At 38.1% G+C, this 16960-nt stretch overlaps 1 non-coding gene across 1 annotated transcript; it reads left to right on the top strand.

Annotated features, from left to right (window-relative positions):
- The first annotated feature begins 706 nt into the window (after window positions 1-706).
- Window positions 707-779, top strand: TRNAK-CUU (transfer RNA lysine (anticodon CUU)). Its single transcript has one exon. It is a non-coding gene; the product is annotated as a tRNA-Lys (tRNA).
- Window positions 780-16960: the final 16181 nt, after the last annotated feature.

The following is a 16960-nucleotide window of genomic DNA, read 5'->3' as shown; positions in this document are numbered from 1 at the left end:
AAACATTCAGAAGTCTTTCTGAAACCTTGAAAATGTTACTAAAAGTAATTAAAGTATGTGGGCCGAGTGACTGGATGCAGAATGTCCTGCTTGAGCAGCGGAGGAACTAAGGGTGCTGGGTGTGGAGACTATGGGGGCATAGGCTACCAGGGAAACAGAAAATTGACCCTCTCTGGGGGCGCAGCCCCTTTCTCACTTGCACACCTCACATCACCCTGTTTGGCCCTGGAGGATGGCTGGTTAGCCAGAGACGGGTAAGATTCCTCAGGGGAGGAACAACCTAAGACAGGCACAGCCGCAGAGGGGCCAACAGGGGTGGGGCACAGACCCTTAATCCTTCTGAGAGAGGTCTCCTGCCCCCAGGGCTGCTTTGCTCTCCACGCCCAGCTCAAATCTGCACCCTGCTCAGATCCACACCTGCTCAAATCGAACCCAGGAGGCAAACAAAGATCATTGCCCCAGTCATGTGAGGCCTTTGTGTGTTTATTTCAAAGATAGCCTTGTTTATGGGACTAAACTGGAAGCATTAGACCCTTAGGCTATGTCAAGAACTCAATAAAAGCAACGTGGGATCAATCAGCAAGGCTCTTGATCCTAGAGGTCTTGAGTCCCCAGGTCCCATCTTTCTCTTAAATCTGTGTCTGTGTTTTCTTTAAGCTTGCGGCACCTGTCACTCACCTCGAGTCGCTGAGCTGGTCTCAGCAAGGCCCGGCTAGCTCAGTTGGTAGAGCATGAGACTCTTAATCTCAGGGTCGTGGGTTCGAGCCCCACGTTGGGCGCCACTTGCTGAGACCAGCTCGGCGACTCGAGGTGAGTGACGGGTGCTGCAAACTTAAAGAAAACACAGACACAGATTTAAGAGAAAGATGGGACCTGGGGACTCAAGACCTCTAGGATCAAGAGCCTTGCTGATTGATCCCACGTTGCTTTTATTGAGTTCTTGACATAGCCTAAGGGTCTAACACTCCCAGTTTAGTCCCACAAACAAGGTTATCTTTGAAGTAAACAAACAAAGGCCTCACATGACTGGGGGCAATGATCTTTGTTTGCCTCCTGGGTCCAACTTGAGCAGGGTGTGGATTTGAGCAGGGTGTGGATTTGAGCAGGGTGTGGATTTGAGCTGGGTGTGGATTTGAGCTGGGCGTGGAGAGCAAAGCAGCCCTGGGGACAGGAGACCTCTCTCAGAAGGATTAAGGGTCTGTGCCCCACCCCTGTTGGCCCCTCTGCGGCTGTGCCTGTCTTAGGTTGTTCCTCCCCTGAGGAATCTTACCCGTCTCTGGCTAACCAGCCATCCTCCAGGGCCAAACAGGGTGATGTGAGGTGTGCAAGTGAGAAAGGGGCTGCGCCCCCAGAGAGGGTCAATTTTCTGTTTCCCTGGTAGCCTATGCCCTCATGGTCTCCACACCCAGCACCTTTAGTTCCTCCGCTGCTCAAGCAGGACATCCTGCATCCAGTTGCCTGGCCCACATACTTTAATTACTTTTAGTAACATTTTCAAGGTTTCAGAAAGACTTCTGAATGTTTTCCCACACTGTTAAACTTTAGCAAACAATCAAAGAGTCATTTAGGAATGTAGCTATAACTTGATTAGGGACCATTAGTACTCAAATTAATTGAGTTTTAAATAATAGTAATAAACTTAAAGTATTATGTAATATTTTAAGAGTAACAAATAAAACATCAATGTTTATTTTTTGTTTCCCTGGGCTAGCTACTTTTAAAAAGTAGCACTTAATGATCTTTGCTAATAAAGTAGAACAGTGGTCTAGCAAAAGGGAATTACCAAGTATTCAACCATGCCCTGTTGTTACCATGTAAAACAAGACTAATTGATGTGCAAGGCACTTTACATATGTTGTCATAGTTAAATATCTGAATGACTAAATTCATGCCCTGAAAAACTAATAATATCTTTGGACTACATTATATGGTGGAGGATCTGCAACAGTTAAATCTTATATTTTATTTTGCTCAGTTTTAAAATTGGTTTGCAATTCTGAGCATAGTTAATGCTTATAATGGGCTTGTCCTGAAGCTTAGAATTGTCATCTTTCTTTTATTTAGTAAATAAAGTGTTTATTGAGCAACTACAGTGTAATAGTCTAGGGTGACTCAGAATCAGATTTAATTATAATAAAATTATAGTCAAATGCAACTTAAATCAAAACATTTCATGGAACAAGCTCTTTCATGGAACTTTTATAAAGTGATTCAAAAATTTTGATGGAAAAGCAAATGGTCAATAACTGCCAGGATTATCTTGCAAAAAAAGAACAAAGTTAGGAGTCTCCATCTACCACATACCAGACTTATAATACAGATGGTGTGTACTGTTACAGGGATAAATAAATAAACCAATGCACTACAACAGAAAGTCCAGAAAAAGAGACATATATGAAAAAAAAAAATGTGTGTGTGTATATATATATACATATATATATATATATATATATGAAATATATATGTGTGTGTGTGTGTGTGTGTGTGTGTATCTTTAAACATCTTTAAAGTCCTGTGAACTGGATCAAAACACTCAAGTTTGGTGCAGCCATGTGACTGAGTTTGACCAACAGAATGTGGCAAGATGGTTCCTCCAGGCCTGGCCCATGAAGCCTCCCTTGTAATACTACAGGTTCTTTTTCTCCTGGCCTGCTAGACAGATGTGGAAAATTTGGTGGAGCTCTCTGAGGACCAAGAAGATGACAGAGCCACGAGATGGAAAAACCCTGAATGACAGCATAGAACAAAGACCCTGCACCATCCTCTTTGTGCAACCCCAGTGTATGGCAACAAAACCAAGAAATAAACCTCTGCTGTGTTAAACCATTGAAATTTAACATTGTTTGTTTTAACAGTTAGCCTATTTTGACTAATATAGTGTCTAATTACATTCTTATCCCCGTCTCTTCCTATTAAACAATGAACTCTTTGAGGGTAAAAACATACAGTCTTTCTGAATTAACGAATATTCAACTAAGCCAGGAGAAAGGGCTAATATATTTTATAATGTTTCCTTGCACCTACTTCTCTTAAAGTGACTATTAAAACAACCATGCACAGAAAAATAATTTCTTAAACAACAGAAAAATAAAATAGCAAGTTAACCGTATTTTGCTATTTCTCAAGTATTCTAGTATCTGATATTTTGCTGCAGTAGAAAATAAGAGATTGATCTGGAGGTTTCCAAAGACACACTCATGCATTATTTAAAGCAATTAAAAAAAAGAAAACTTTCCATCTACCACTCTTATAATGAAAAGAACATTTGCTACATTCTATAGGTCCAAATTAATTTTGATCCCTAAGTTTGCATTTGAAACAAGAAAACTTTAAGAAGCCACTTTCTTAAACCTCTTTTGCCTACATAGGCATTTTGACACATTTACTGGAGGAAGCCATTTGCCACAGCTAAGTCAAAGTGTATTAAAATGGCATTTAATGTACAAGCTTCTCCCCCTCTTTTTTTAACTACTAAGAGATATTTGCAACATATTAACCCCAGGCAATCTTAGGGGACTTTCAATTTAAGGATATTAATATATGTGTTTTATTGATTACTGAGAGAATCATTAAGCATATATTAAGAATTCCCTATGGAGAGTGAATCTAACATCAACAGATCAAATCACTGTCCCAATATCCTCCCTTTCCCGAATACTATATATTTCAGGAAGCTCACAGAAAGTATACATGCCTATCTTCATTTTCAAATTTAAGAAACCAGTTGTCATTGTTAAGCAGAAGTTACATGTATGGATTTAAAATATATTAGCATATAAAAAAGATATATAGGTATAACTGAATCAATTTTCTGTACACCTGAAATTAACACAATATTGTAAATCAACTCTACTTAAATTAAAAAAAGAAGAAAGTGCTCCAAAAAATAAATAGAATAAAATAAAATAGTATGGTTATTATAGCTTTAAAAGAGAAATCAGAATTTGACAATTGAAACATACATTCCTGTCAATTCTTAGAGAATGGACAGTGGCTTTAGTGAAGAAAGACTGATGGCCTTTTCTGAAATGAGCAAGTCTGGTAAATACATGTCTCTTGATTATGTGTACTGTGTCTGCCCATTGATGTCTGGGTGTCTTCTCATCCTTACCCTACTTTACTCTTACCTTCTGCCTTACTCGTCTCTTTGCCAAGGGATGGGGTAAGGATAATTATGCCCCACATTTCTCGATATTAAAAGGAGTTGAATTTTAATATGGTCTGTTTTGGGATTGTGTGACAATGTCCCCACATCAAAATGACTCCTTAAAAAGGCAACTGCAAAGTGCCATTTATTCCTTCTGTCCTTCTCTGCCCAACTCCCACCATTTTGTCAACTTTCATTTTTCCTAAAAGGCTTCATGCCAAAGCAACTTCTGCTGCTCAGTTTGGAGATTTGGGTTTCTAATTGTTGAGCATCTTTTATCTTACCACAAATAAAAGCACACACATTTTCTTCACATACTTCCATGTATATTACTCATATTGTGAATGTTGTTTATGATTTGCATCTTGCTCAAAAAACAATTCTTGCTTCAATTATAAGGAAAGTTTTAAATAAGTTTCTTGGGAAAAAAAGTAGGAAAACAATTTTGAATTGAAGTACCAAGAAAAAAATTAAATGATGAAGTCAATGACATTTTTAAATTCATGTTAAACAACTCATTGTATTAAAATATACATTTTCAATTTTCTAATATTTCAAAACTAAGACAGGTCGGTCAGTTTTGTTAGGAAAATGCATCTGATTTGCAAGATGCTGGGCTATAGTTGTCATACACACACATAAAGGCACCAGTCCTGATCACAAAAGAGGTAATGAAAGCAGGGAAAGATGGTTCTATAATTAGTAACTTGAATTAGACGCTAATGCAAGACATAACGTACTGAATTTAAAACATCTACAGAAGAAAGTTCAAATAGTGTCACCATTGTTTGAATCAAGAAGAAAGTAATAAACCTCAGAAAAGAGAAGTAGCAGTGCTTTTTCAGAGCCACTTCATGTTTGCTCTTACAATGCTTACAAATGGAAATAAAGCACATTATGATTCAGAAGAAATGAAACAACAAATTAAATATTATCTCGACACACTACATGCTCTGTTGTTTTTATAAGAAGGATCACTCTGTTCTGAATATCCCTATCCAGAAATGTCCCCCCCAAAATACCCCAGGCTTTTACAGGATAATGGAACAACCGTAATCCAAAAATAGTTGGACAGGGGCAGAAGGCGTCAGGGAGAACGAGAGACTTCTCAGCATATTCCTTTGATGAGATGTGAAGACTGATGATGAATTGCTTTTACTATTTTCTGTCACCGTTTAGTTTTATAATTATGTAGTGAAAAATGGCACTTTATGAGAAAAACAATGTTGTCATGTTGATTAAGCACAGTTATGAAAGAGAGGGAGGCCCCCTGAACAATTTAGCAGAATAATTGTTCAGCTCTTCTCCTTTCTTTCTCTACAATCTCTCTCTATGACTCTTATCAAAACCAAAATTTTCCCATCTTATGATGGCTCAAACTCTTAACTTTATTTACCCAGAATAGACTTCTCTCTTGTACTACAAACCCATGTATCCATATATCCCTTCCAACCTGACATTTTTTCCTCCCAAACATCCTCTAGGCACTTCAAACTACACTGAACACATCCTCATTATCCTCACTGTAATTTGTGGTCATTCTGAGAAGTGTTGCAATTATTACTGCATTCTGAAACGCCTCATCCTTGACCTTCCTATAAAGAATCCAAATCTCTGTACACAAAGATATAAACTGCTAATGATAGGTTTAGGTTGTTTCTCAAATTGGTTTTTGTTCTTGCAGCAAAAAAAAAAAAAAAAAAGGTATATTCCTCTATAGTCTTTACAAATATTAAAGAATAAAATGCTATAAATTCTTTTGATCTTGTTGGCAAAAACTATCTATGTGTTAAGGCTTAACATATAGGCTTAAATACATCTTTTGGATGTATTTTCTCTTAAAGAAAAAATTTAAAGACCCTAAGAGTAGCATGTGAGACACAGGCATTTATTAATTTCCACCATAAATTTGGTGACCAAATTTCCTAAATACTAAAATTGATACAGGTGGTATAATACTGGAGCAAAATATTTGAAAATAGGATTGTTCTCTAAAACTCAAGCCATGTAGATAATAGACCAAGAAAGAATCCTCAGTAGAGAGATCAGCTCACTCCGTTCTGGATGTCTTTCCACCCCACTGAAAATCAACAACTCATTCATCCATTTATTCCTTTATTTTATAAAACATTGATATACATACCTCTCTATTTCTCTATTTTTTCCCCTCTATCTGCCTGTCTATCTAACATCCTCTACCTACCAATCTACCTATCTACAAAACATTAAATGTTCAATTGTAGGACAACTCTGTTTTTCAACTTTCCACTTTGGTCATTTCTCAGTTCTCATCTTTCTTAACCTAACAGCAGCATTCAATAAAGTTGATCACTTCCTCTTTGAATATTTTTCTTTACTTGGCTTTGGCACATCACTCTCTCTTAGTTCTCTCCTTACATCACTGGCTGCTCCTTCTCAGTCACCTTTGGCAACCCTGACTCGAAACATTGTCCTGTGGCAGGGCTTAATCTTTGGACGTCTTTATATATCTACAATTTCAAGTAGTTTCATGGCTTTAAATTCCATTTATATACCAGTGACGCTCAAAGTTATGTAGTTCATCCTGGACCTCTGACATGAAGTCTTTTCTCTACTCAAAATCTTCACATGGATGTTTAGTACAAATCTAAATTGAATGTATTCAAAACAGAGCTCTTGATTTTCCCCTCAACTCTAATTCTCCTGCAGTTAGCCTTATCTCTACCAATAGCAATTCATCAATCCAGTTGCTTGGGCCAAAACCCCTGCTCTTTTCTGTGATTCCTCTGTCATCTTCATACCCTACCATCAATCTTTTAGGAACTCTTGTTGGCTCCACCTTAAAAATATATCCATAATACTACCAATTCTCAGCATCTCTTTCTGTTCCAGTTTTCTCACTCACATCCACTGCTATGATCTTGGTTAAGCTATTATCATCTCAAATCTGGATTATTGCAATAATTTTCTGGGTTTTTTTCCTCTTCCTGTTTCCTATAGTCTATCCTCAACACAACAAGCAGTAATCCTTTTAACACTCAAGTCAGCTCGTGTCCTTCTTCTGCTCAAAACTCTCAAATGGTTTCCTGCCTTCCCCAGAGTAAAAGCCTCTAAAACCTTAAGTGATCTGCCTCCCCAAGAGCTCTTCTGTCACCCTTCTCATTTGTTGTGCTCCAGCCATACTGACTTTCTTGCTTTTCCATGAACACATGCCTAGCACTCTGTCACCTCAGGGCTTTTGCACTGGCTGTTCCCTCAACTAGAATAATCTTTCTCTAGTGTTTCCAAGTCTTGCTGGTTATTTTATTCAATTATCGGCTCAGTTTTCACCTTATCAAAGAGATCATCCCTGACCACACTAATATAAAATAGTAACACTTCATTTTCTACCTCAACTAATCATGGTTAATTTTCTTTTAAGGCACTTTACAACCATCTGACATACTACATTTTGTATTAGAAGGGACTCCCTGAACTGTATTACTGGATGTGGGGAAAATCTCCTGGAATATTGTAACAATGAGGAGGCAGAATCCTGGCAGGAATAAGGAGGACTGGGCAGAGGCAATGGGGAAAAGACTGTGGTTTGTGGAAAAGAGCTTTCTTTCTGCGGACAGATCCTGGTATGGCCAGACAACAAGCACTCATGGCCCCCAATGCCTTAATGGCTCTGAAAGGGGCTGGTGGCAAGGTGGAAAGATTTGCAGGCTTGTATTTTTTGCATATGCGATGCCAAAGGTGGAATAGTCAATCACTGTTAGCATCATTTTCCTCTGGTCTTTGCCATATTGAAATCTACCAATACTCAAACTGCAGGGTTTCCCACAACAGAGCACGTATCCCAGTGGCCTAGGACAATTCCCTGATTAGGATGGCTCACTCTTTTCTTAACCTCTTCTTCTGAGGCAATGGTTTCAAAGGAAAGCAGTGAGTTGTAAATGCCATAAGATGTCACAAGTCTGGGAGCTGGCACTGGGCCCACCATGGCTTACCTCCAAATCTCTGGCTTCCCTAAAGCTGAATGCTTGGTTCTCGGCTTATAAAAGCAACACTCTGGCAGAGACCACTTTGAAAATTTGCACCCAAACTACAATTTCAGTTATTTGAGCAACCATAGAAATAGCTTTTTCTTTCCATTTCCAAAAGTGGAGAAATGGAGGATATTTTTAAGGGTAAAGTAGGGGAAGTGTATTCTGTGTACCTTTCCACCTTGGAAACTCTCTCTCCAATTCTGTTCTCTCATCCTCAACCAAGAGGCCTCTTTAAGGCTATGTACTTTGTTTCCTCTCTGTGAAATATATTTTAGCTTTGCAGTAATATGAAGGTCACCATGAGCCATAAGGAGGGTGGAAGTAGAACGTGGGGGAAACTTAGGCCAGATGCTAAGGAGAGCAAGACCCACAGGCCAAAACCTTGTCAGTGAAGTAAAACCAGGACACGGGCTATGCTGTAGTCAGAGCAAGTGGCATTCATCTAGGGAACTGGGATATACTAAAATGATTCATGGGCAAATAAATCCAAGATCAAATTGAGTAAAGGGCTGAACAGGTTGTGTTTAGGGTAAGGCATAGGAAATAGGGCATGCATGCAGTTGGTCTGAATGAATTCTCAGCTTTGTGTGTTTGTTTTGTGTGGATGGGTCCTCTTTGGAAAACTAAAGACTCCTGTGTATTAGGTGCACTTCTACTGTTCTTATAGAAAGAACTAACATTTACTGAGCACTTTCTCTGTGACAAACCAGGGCTTTACTTGCATTATTTTATTGAATTCTTGCAACTATGGTGTAAGCACTACGTCTACCTCCATCACTTGTTTAAACTTATAGAGGAATACGTGTAGAAACTAGGCTTTGAATCTAACTCTGGCTGATTCTACAGACAACATCTACTCTAAACAGCCATTTGGCCTCCATATGATGGAGTGCTGGATTAACATACAGCCCACATTTGACACCCAGCCACACTCTCCAGGATCTAAGTGAATAAATTGGGACCTCCTCAAAACCCTCCCTCATGTAATTCTATTCCTCTGAAATTTCAATGATCCTTATGATTCCCTGGGTTCTGTGATAATAATTTATCTGCTTTGATATCTCAGAATTTAATGAACTAGGCTTGGCCTGCAGGATCTGGTCTGTGGAATATTAGCTCTGGTATGAAATCTAATATAACTTTTAATTCAATCTAGACACACCTAACAGAATCAGCCTTAAATAGGTATTACTATAAAGAAAACAATTACAAAGGCATGGGTGATAACAACTGTATTATAAATTTTGTCATCTCCTAATAACATGCCAGGTTGACCAAATTCTCCACTGGGAATCCTGAATCCCTGAAAACTGTGAACCAGGGGACACACTTCCCAAAGTCCCTGAAGGGATTTCTTCTAATAATTGGAGAACAATGCATAATTTCATTTCTAATTCCCTAAACTCTATTCTAGAATATAGCAATATTGAATCAACATCTGCCTTGGGTCTCCTCAGTCCAGGAACTCATGCATAATCACACCATCTATTGGCATGTGTTCATTCAACACGGAATCACTGAGCATCTCTGGGCCATGCCTTGGGACTAATCAGTGAACAGGTCAGGCATTGTCCCTTGGGAAGCTATGGTCCAAAGTGAGAGCTAAGCTATGCTGTAGTGTCAAGAGCACTAACCATGAAAGAGTCCCATTCCACCCCTTAACAAGCTGCATTTTCTAGCCATATTTTTAATCTTAATAAAAACTCTATAAGGTCCTTCACTCAAGTTGATACTACTCTGGGGTCTCACTGAGATGAAGACTGTTCTTTAAAGACTTGAGCTTCCTCACCATAATATACTCCACTCCAATAAAGAGTAAATTTATTCCCGCCTCTGTATATTCCAACTATGTATACAATTTTCCCTTTCTGAAAAACTTTTTCCTTCCACTTTGTTTATTTAATTCTTGCCTTCCTGCAAAGCTCAGCTCAGGTTCCCTTCTTTTCTGAAATGCTCTGTGACAAAAGGGAGTTCTTCACCTAAACTCCCAGGACATTCATGGTTGGTGCCACTTGTTATCATGACTCCTTAGATTACTTATCTTTTCTTATATCTACGCTCCAGGAGTTTTGGGGTTTTATTACCTTTTCATCTTATATTCAGTTGTTTAGAAAAGTGCCTAACACATAGTAACCATTTTACCCAGGAAATGATTATTGATGATTAAAACACATATTTCTCTATGAAACTGATGATTACTGGGATTAAAGAGTAAACTTTTCCAAGGTAAACACTTTGTGACAATTAGCTTTTGGCCAGAAAGATTCACCCTTAGACTCAGGATCTGCATAGTTCCTTTTAGGTGCCATGGTGACATCTTTTCATGCCATGAGACATGAGGTCATCAGGTCATGAGGTCAAGTTTTTCAGCACTGGTTTCATATGTGTTGGTGTATTACAGAGAGGGAGCAAGAAAGAAGAAAGGAGAAAAAAGGCTTATGGCTTACAAGACTGGCTACAGTAGCTGAAACTCTGTGGGAAATAGCTGGTTATTCAGTACCAGGGACTGCACAAGCACCGTAAACAAGACTGAATAAAGAATTGAGTAAAAATCCCAGACAAGGCACTAGGAATTAGGAGAACAAGATAAGACGATGAGTTAAAATACTCTTTGTCAAAGAAATGTCAGGAACGTAACAGAGAATAGGACGACTCATTTGGTCAAAGACCAGGGAAGTTATAAGTACACAGACCACAGTCTAGGCAGGGAGGGAATGTGGAACCAAATCAAGCAAAGAATCTGAACAGCAAAGATCAGGAATTCAGGACAATATTTCTAAATGGTCTCTGTAGTAAGTGGCACTCAATCAGGATTTGTTGAATAAATGAGTGAACAAATAGGACGCACTGGGACCTGCTTGTAATCTAAACGAATCCACTTGCCCTCAGATGCATTCCTTGCCCTTGACCCACTCAACTCTGTATCACAGGAAGATTGACTCCTGGGGGCTGGCATTTTCTAGGCGACTTCCTGCTGGATTCAGCAGCACTGATAGGAGATTGGGGTGGCAGGGTAAAGGGTACTCTTCCCCTTCTATATGGCTCCAATTGGCATTTCAAGCAACAGCTATATTTCCTTCCTGCCTCTAGTTCTCAATGGGTCAGCCCATTGAGGTTCTGGACCCTGAGCTTTAGTAATATCACCTTCTACATTTGTCTCTCTAGCCCAGCACCATCAAACAGATACATAATGTAAGAATCATATATGTAAGTTTTAATTTTCTAATAGCCACATTTAAAAAGTCAAAATTAAAGGGTGAAATGAATTTAAATACTATATTTTATTTAACCCAATATATTCAACATATTTCTCTGGGTAATCAATATAAAAACTATTAATGAGCTATTTTTCATTCTTTTGTTGTTATTGTTGTATTAATTCTTCACAACCTGGCAAGTATTTTACATTAAGAATACATCTTAGTTCAGACTAGCCACATTTCAAGTGCTCATCAACCAGGTGTGGCTGGCTATCATATTGGACAGCACAGTTCTAGTCTGCTGGTAAGAGGGGTTTCTTGCTATTGCTAATTTTGGGGTTGCCTCACCATTACTCCTTGTTTTGCTTTTAAGATATGACAACACTTATGTAACTAATTTCCGGAATTAAAACCCCTCCACTGTAAATACTTGAAGCAGTTTCTGGGTTCTTTTATGAGCCTGACAAAAACAGATTTACTAACAATACCAAAGAAAGAATACCAGATGGTCAGCCATGAAAGAGAGAAAAGGAGAGTCCAAAAATACTAAAATTCGCAGGCAACCACAAAAGACTCTGAATAAAGAAATCTTGATCAAACAGAACCAAACTGGAGGCATAACACTTCCTGATTTCAAATTATATTACAAAGCTATAGTCATCAAAACAGCATGGTACTGGCATAAAAACAGACACACAGACCAATGGAATCGAATTGAGAGCCTAGAAATAAACCCACATATATATAGTCAAATAATATTTGACAAGGAAACCAAGAAGAGTCAATGGGTAAAGAAATCCTGCTATTTGCTACAACATGGATGAACATGGCAGACATTTGCCCAGTAATATATAAGCCAGACAAAGAAAGACAAATACTGCATGATCTCACTTGTATGTGGAATCTGAAAAAAAAAAAAAGTCAACTCACAGTAACAGAAAGTAGTATGGTGGTTACTAGGGGCTTGGGGAAGTAGAGGAAATAAGGAGATGCTGGTCAAAGGGTACAAACTTACAGTTATAAGATGAATAAGTTCTGGTGACCTAATTACAGCATGGTGGCTATAGATAGTAATAATATTATGTATTGTATTATATTGTACACTTAAACTTTGTGAAGAGAGTAGTGTTCTCACCACAAAAATAAAGGGTGTTAACTACGTGAGGTGATAGATATGTTAATTTGCTTGACTGTGGTAATCGTATCACAATGTATACGTATATCAAAACATCACATTGTACTACCTAAGTACATACAATTTTAATCCATCAATCATACTTCAAGAAAGCTGCGGGTGAGGGGAGAGGAGAGTCACAGAAGCAAACTTCAACAGCGACCACCATAGAGAGCGATTTTTGCCAATCACACTCTTATAATTATGGTTAACAACATTATAGTCATGCTAGGAAGGTATCTCAAATTCCTTTAGCAAACACAGTTTCTCATTCAATTTATCAAGAAACTCCTTTTCTTCCCCTGCTCCACTGCTATAATTCCATGCACACTAAGAAATCTTCATTACAATTTGGCTTCCCATGCAGGTCTGCCTATAAAATAGAAAACAGAAGCTATGAAGATTCAAAATCTTTGTCTTTCTCTTGGTGTCCTCACTGGATACTTACTTCAAGGTGTCTTCACCACACAGTATCTTGATGCAGGCACGTGGCAGACCCTGGCAGGAGTCTGCTGCAGTGTTTCCAGTCAGAAACTTGACCTGGCAGGTCTTAGCTCTTTGGGCCTCCACCAACTCTTCTATGAAAGAAGAGGAGATGGATTCTATTCAGCTTTTATAGCCATAGGGAGCGGGAAGGAACTGTAGTGTCTACTGCTCCAAACTCATATTTTTTACAGATAAGGGTCGTGAGGCCTTCAGGGATTTAAAACACTGCCCAAAGTCACGCAGCAAGTTAGTAGCAGAATGGAGATTATGACCCATGTTTTCTGTTTCTTGGAACAGTGTTTTTTTTTTTATACTGTCACATATTAGATTATTATCATAGACCCTAGATAAAAATCTGAAAGTTGTATTTGTCTAGCTTTTAGATTCCCCAATGCAGAAACTCAAGTATCACTTGGCCTACTAACAAATGACAGTTTATTTGAAGTTTTATGTGTGGTATGAATTTGGGACATCAGGTTAGGATCTGAGATGTTGCATTTTATATCATGCATGCAAGCATGATACACTTGGTAGAGCAAAGTGCATTGTTCTCTCTCTCTTATTTTGCTGGATGATGCTGAGAATGGTAGTTTAAAAATGGAATGTAACCCACCTTAAAAAATAAACTATTTTGTTTAGGTGTAAAAATAAAATATATAAAGATTCAAACTGACAAAATGCAATAGGTTTCATTCATTCACTGGGTGTCTGTACTAATCAAAGGTCTAGACAATAAGGAGAAAACAATGAGCAAAAGAGTTCAAGTTTCTGCCCTTATGGAACTTAGATGCTGGGATAGAAGGCACATAATAAGTGTCAGATAAAAACCAATTACAGACAGTGATAAATGTGAAGACTATTGCAGGTTGCCATGATAGAGAATATCGGGGCATTCACTTTGGATAAGATGGCTAGGGAAGGCCTCTCTCAAATGATGATACTTAAGCTGAGTTTCAAATTGAAAGGCTGTGCAACTCCCCAGAAAGAGAGAAAAGAACTCTAGAAAGAAGGAAAATGTATAACAGTGCTGAGGTGATAAGTTCCGGCCTTTTAACTGTATGTGATAAACTAGAAAAATTTGGAATGTAAGCAATTCTGTTTTGTAGTAAAATAAAATCAGTCAATTCAAAATTGTCTTATCATCAAATGAGAAATGTAGACTCAACAGCATGTATGGGCATAAGGAACTGAGTCCATTCATAGCTGTGGCTCACATATGGTTCCCAGAGGCTTCCCAGAGAGTGCCCAAAGGTTGTAACAGAGAACAAACAGAATAAAATAAAAACGCCCTGGATAAGGGCCCTGAAAATAAAAGGGAATATTCCCTCTTAACAAATAGCAGTTTGAATTTGAGATTGTAGAGGGGAGGGCACTAGTCATCTCCCCACCCTCTCTCTGATCCCACAGAAAGGCCATTTTAATAGAGAAATTATCAACAAAAAGCACAACAATGCAAAAAACATCACACTAAATAGACTGCAAAAAAGACAGTTGTTTATGGTATGAGAGCTAATGTAAGGCAGAGTGTTGCTTTGCTTTACCTAGCAGGGAACATGCCCATTGGATGACAGATTTTTCTCTGCTATAAGCACATCTGTGAATGACCATTAAAGTGCCCTGAGTATTGATTTTGTGGTTATAGATAAATGTAAGCAAGTAGACAAATTCACAGGTACAGAGACAATAGTGAGTGTTGACTGTATATATATTGAGTATGTTTCAGGCTCTATGCCAAGTACTTTATGTGTATCGCCTTTTTTAATCCTCATAGTAAGTCTATGAGATAGATACTATTTCTATAATAGTATGCAAACTGAGATTAAGTAAATTTCCAAAAGTAACACAGTTTGCAAGCAGTGGAGCTAAAATTACTACCCTGGGGTCTCTGAATCCAAAGTTCATGTTCTTAACCATTATGCTGAATTGTCTCCATAAATATGATGCCTCCCATACGATTTTTTGGCCCTGGAAGAGGCCAATGGTTGAAGGCCATGTTCTATGTATCCAAATGGTCACTTCTTTAGAGGGTGAGTGTAATCTATAGCTGACTACTTCTGTCAATCATAGCACACTACCTTCTCAGCCTCTATGCCTTAAAACCCTAAAACATTGACTAGCCATAGGAAGAGTTGGCAAAATGTTCAACTCAGATATTTAAGTCTTAATTGTTTAATAAGAAAATTCTACAAGAAAATTCTCTGAATTTAAGGCATAGGTTCCTAAGTTCAAATCCTTATAGTATTTGAGGTTGTAGAATTGGATTTCCTGCCATCATTGAACCACAAATATCAATTTTAACATAAGAAACATGAAATTCTGTTTTGAAAATGCATAACTAGAAAAGGCATCATTTAATGAAATTCTACTTAATGATTAAATGAAAACACAATTGATGAGGAACTCATTACTATGTGTAAGTGGTTTCGGATAAGCAATGAATGTTTTTGAAACTTGCATATACTTCATTCTTTTTCCAAATAATATGGATCTATATGCTCAATCCTTGACTAGCTCCCAAAATTTTCCTCCTATTGGCTTATGAGTAAAGTGTTCTGTTTTTTTTTTTAATAGATTCTGCAGCGAGCACTAGTTTCATGACTGAATGAAGAGCTTGTTAAACTTAGAATACTTGTCTCCAGCAACTCACAATCACTGATTGTTCTGTATCAAGAATATTACATGTCAGTCCCCACAGCATATAAATAGGCCATAATAATATTTAGCAATATAAAACGAGGACAATGACTATCTCCATTCCTCACTGCCTTTCTTGTGAGGGTGTGGTGTTCATTGTTTATTGCTTGGAGAGATTTGCCAAGAACAATGGCTACTCAAGCCAGTAGCATTTATTCCAACTGCATCTTGAATTGATTAAAAACTATTCCTCCATGCAAAGAGTATTTTCACCTTGAGCCAAAGGATGAGGGTGATTAAGGGATTTGATTGGATCATCAGAGAAACAATCACATGGAAACTGAGAATAAAATGACAGTTGTGCTGGTCTTCTCAGTTACAATATGAACATAACTATTTAGGTTTGACTGAATCAAATATCCATTTTTTAACTTAAATATGCAGATATTACTTTTTCATTCATTGGGTTTTGATACTCAAGAAAAAATTTGAATAAATAAGTTGATGATAAAAATTAAGAGATTCATTTGGCAGAGACTGGTCCCTCTGTGCTTTTTGGGTATAATGTAATACTCTGGGATAATTTAGGAAAATTATTAACAAATACAAAAGGAAATCCTAATTCTGAGGAAATGGGGTAGGAGGAAGAGTGAGTTGGCACCTTTGAAATAGTTTATTCACTCCAGGGAATGGGCAAGTGTTGGAGCTGAAGTAAGTTCCAAAGAAATAAAAACATCCCAGCTGGATTGGATGAGGAATAGATATGCTTCAATAATATCCATATGCAGGAAAAGAGATATTTTGGAGAAAGATTTCCTTAACTACTCAGAATGGTTTCTAACCAGTGACTGGAAAGCATATGAATTTAGATGCCAATGCACTGATTAATTAGCAGAACACTGAGAAAAAAAAAATCAAAGTAGGTATATTGGAAATTGTAGGTTTTCACCTGCAAGAGAAAACAGAAATATTCTAATCCTCATGAGCACATTCTAAAGAGAACATTTTTTCCTGAAAAGTCTAGTTTAATCTAAGGGCCTTTGCAAGGAAGGCAGGGAGATTTTATCCAAAGAACAGATAATTTGGGACATCGCTGGTGGCACAGTGGTTAAGAACCCACCTGCCAATGCAGGGGACACAGGTTCGATCCCTGGTTCAGGACAATCCCACATGCCACAGAGCAACTAAGCCCGTGAGCCACAACTACTGAGCTGACATGCTGCGACTAGATCTTGTGCTCCACAAGAGAAGCCACTGCAATAAGAAGCACGTGCACCACAATGAAGAGTAGCCCCCGCTCACCACAACT

Source organism: Hippopotamus amphibius, chromosome 2 (assembly GCF_030028045.1).
Source record: "Hippopotamus amphibius kiboko isolate mHipAmp2 chromosome 2, mHipAmp2.hap2, whole genome shotgun sequence".
NCBI lineage: Eukaryota > Metazoa > Chordata > Mammalia > Artiodactyla > Hippopotamidae > Hippopotamus > Hippopotamus amphibius.
This window is presented reverse-complemented; position numbering and strand designations above follow the sequence as displayed.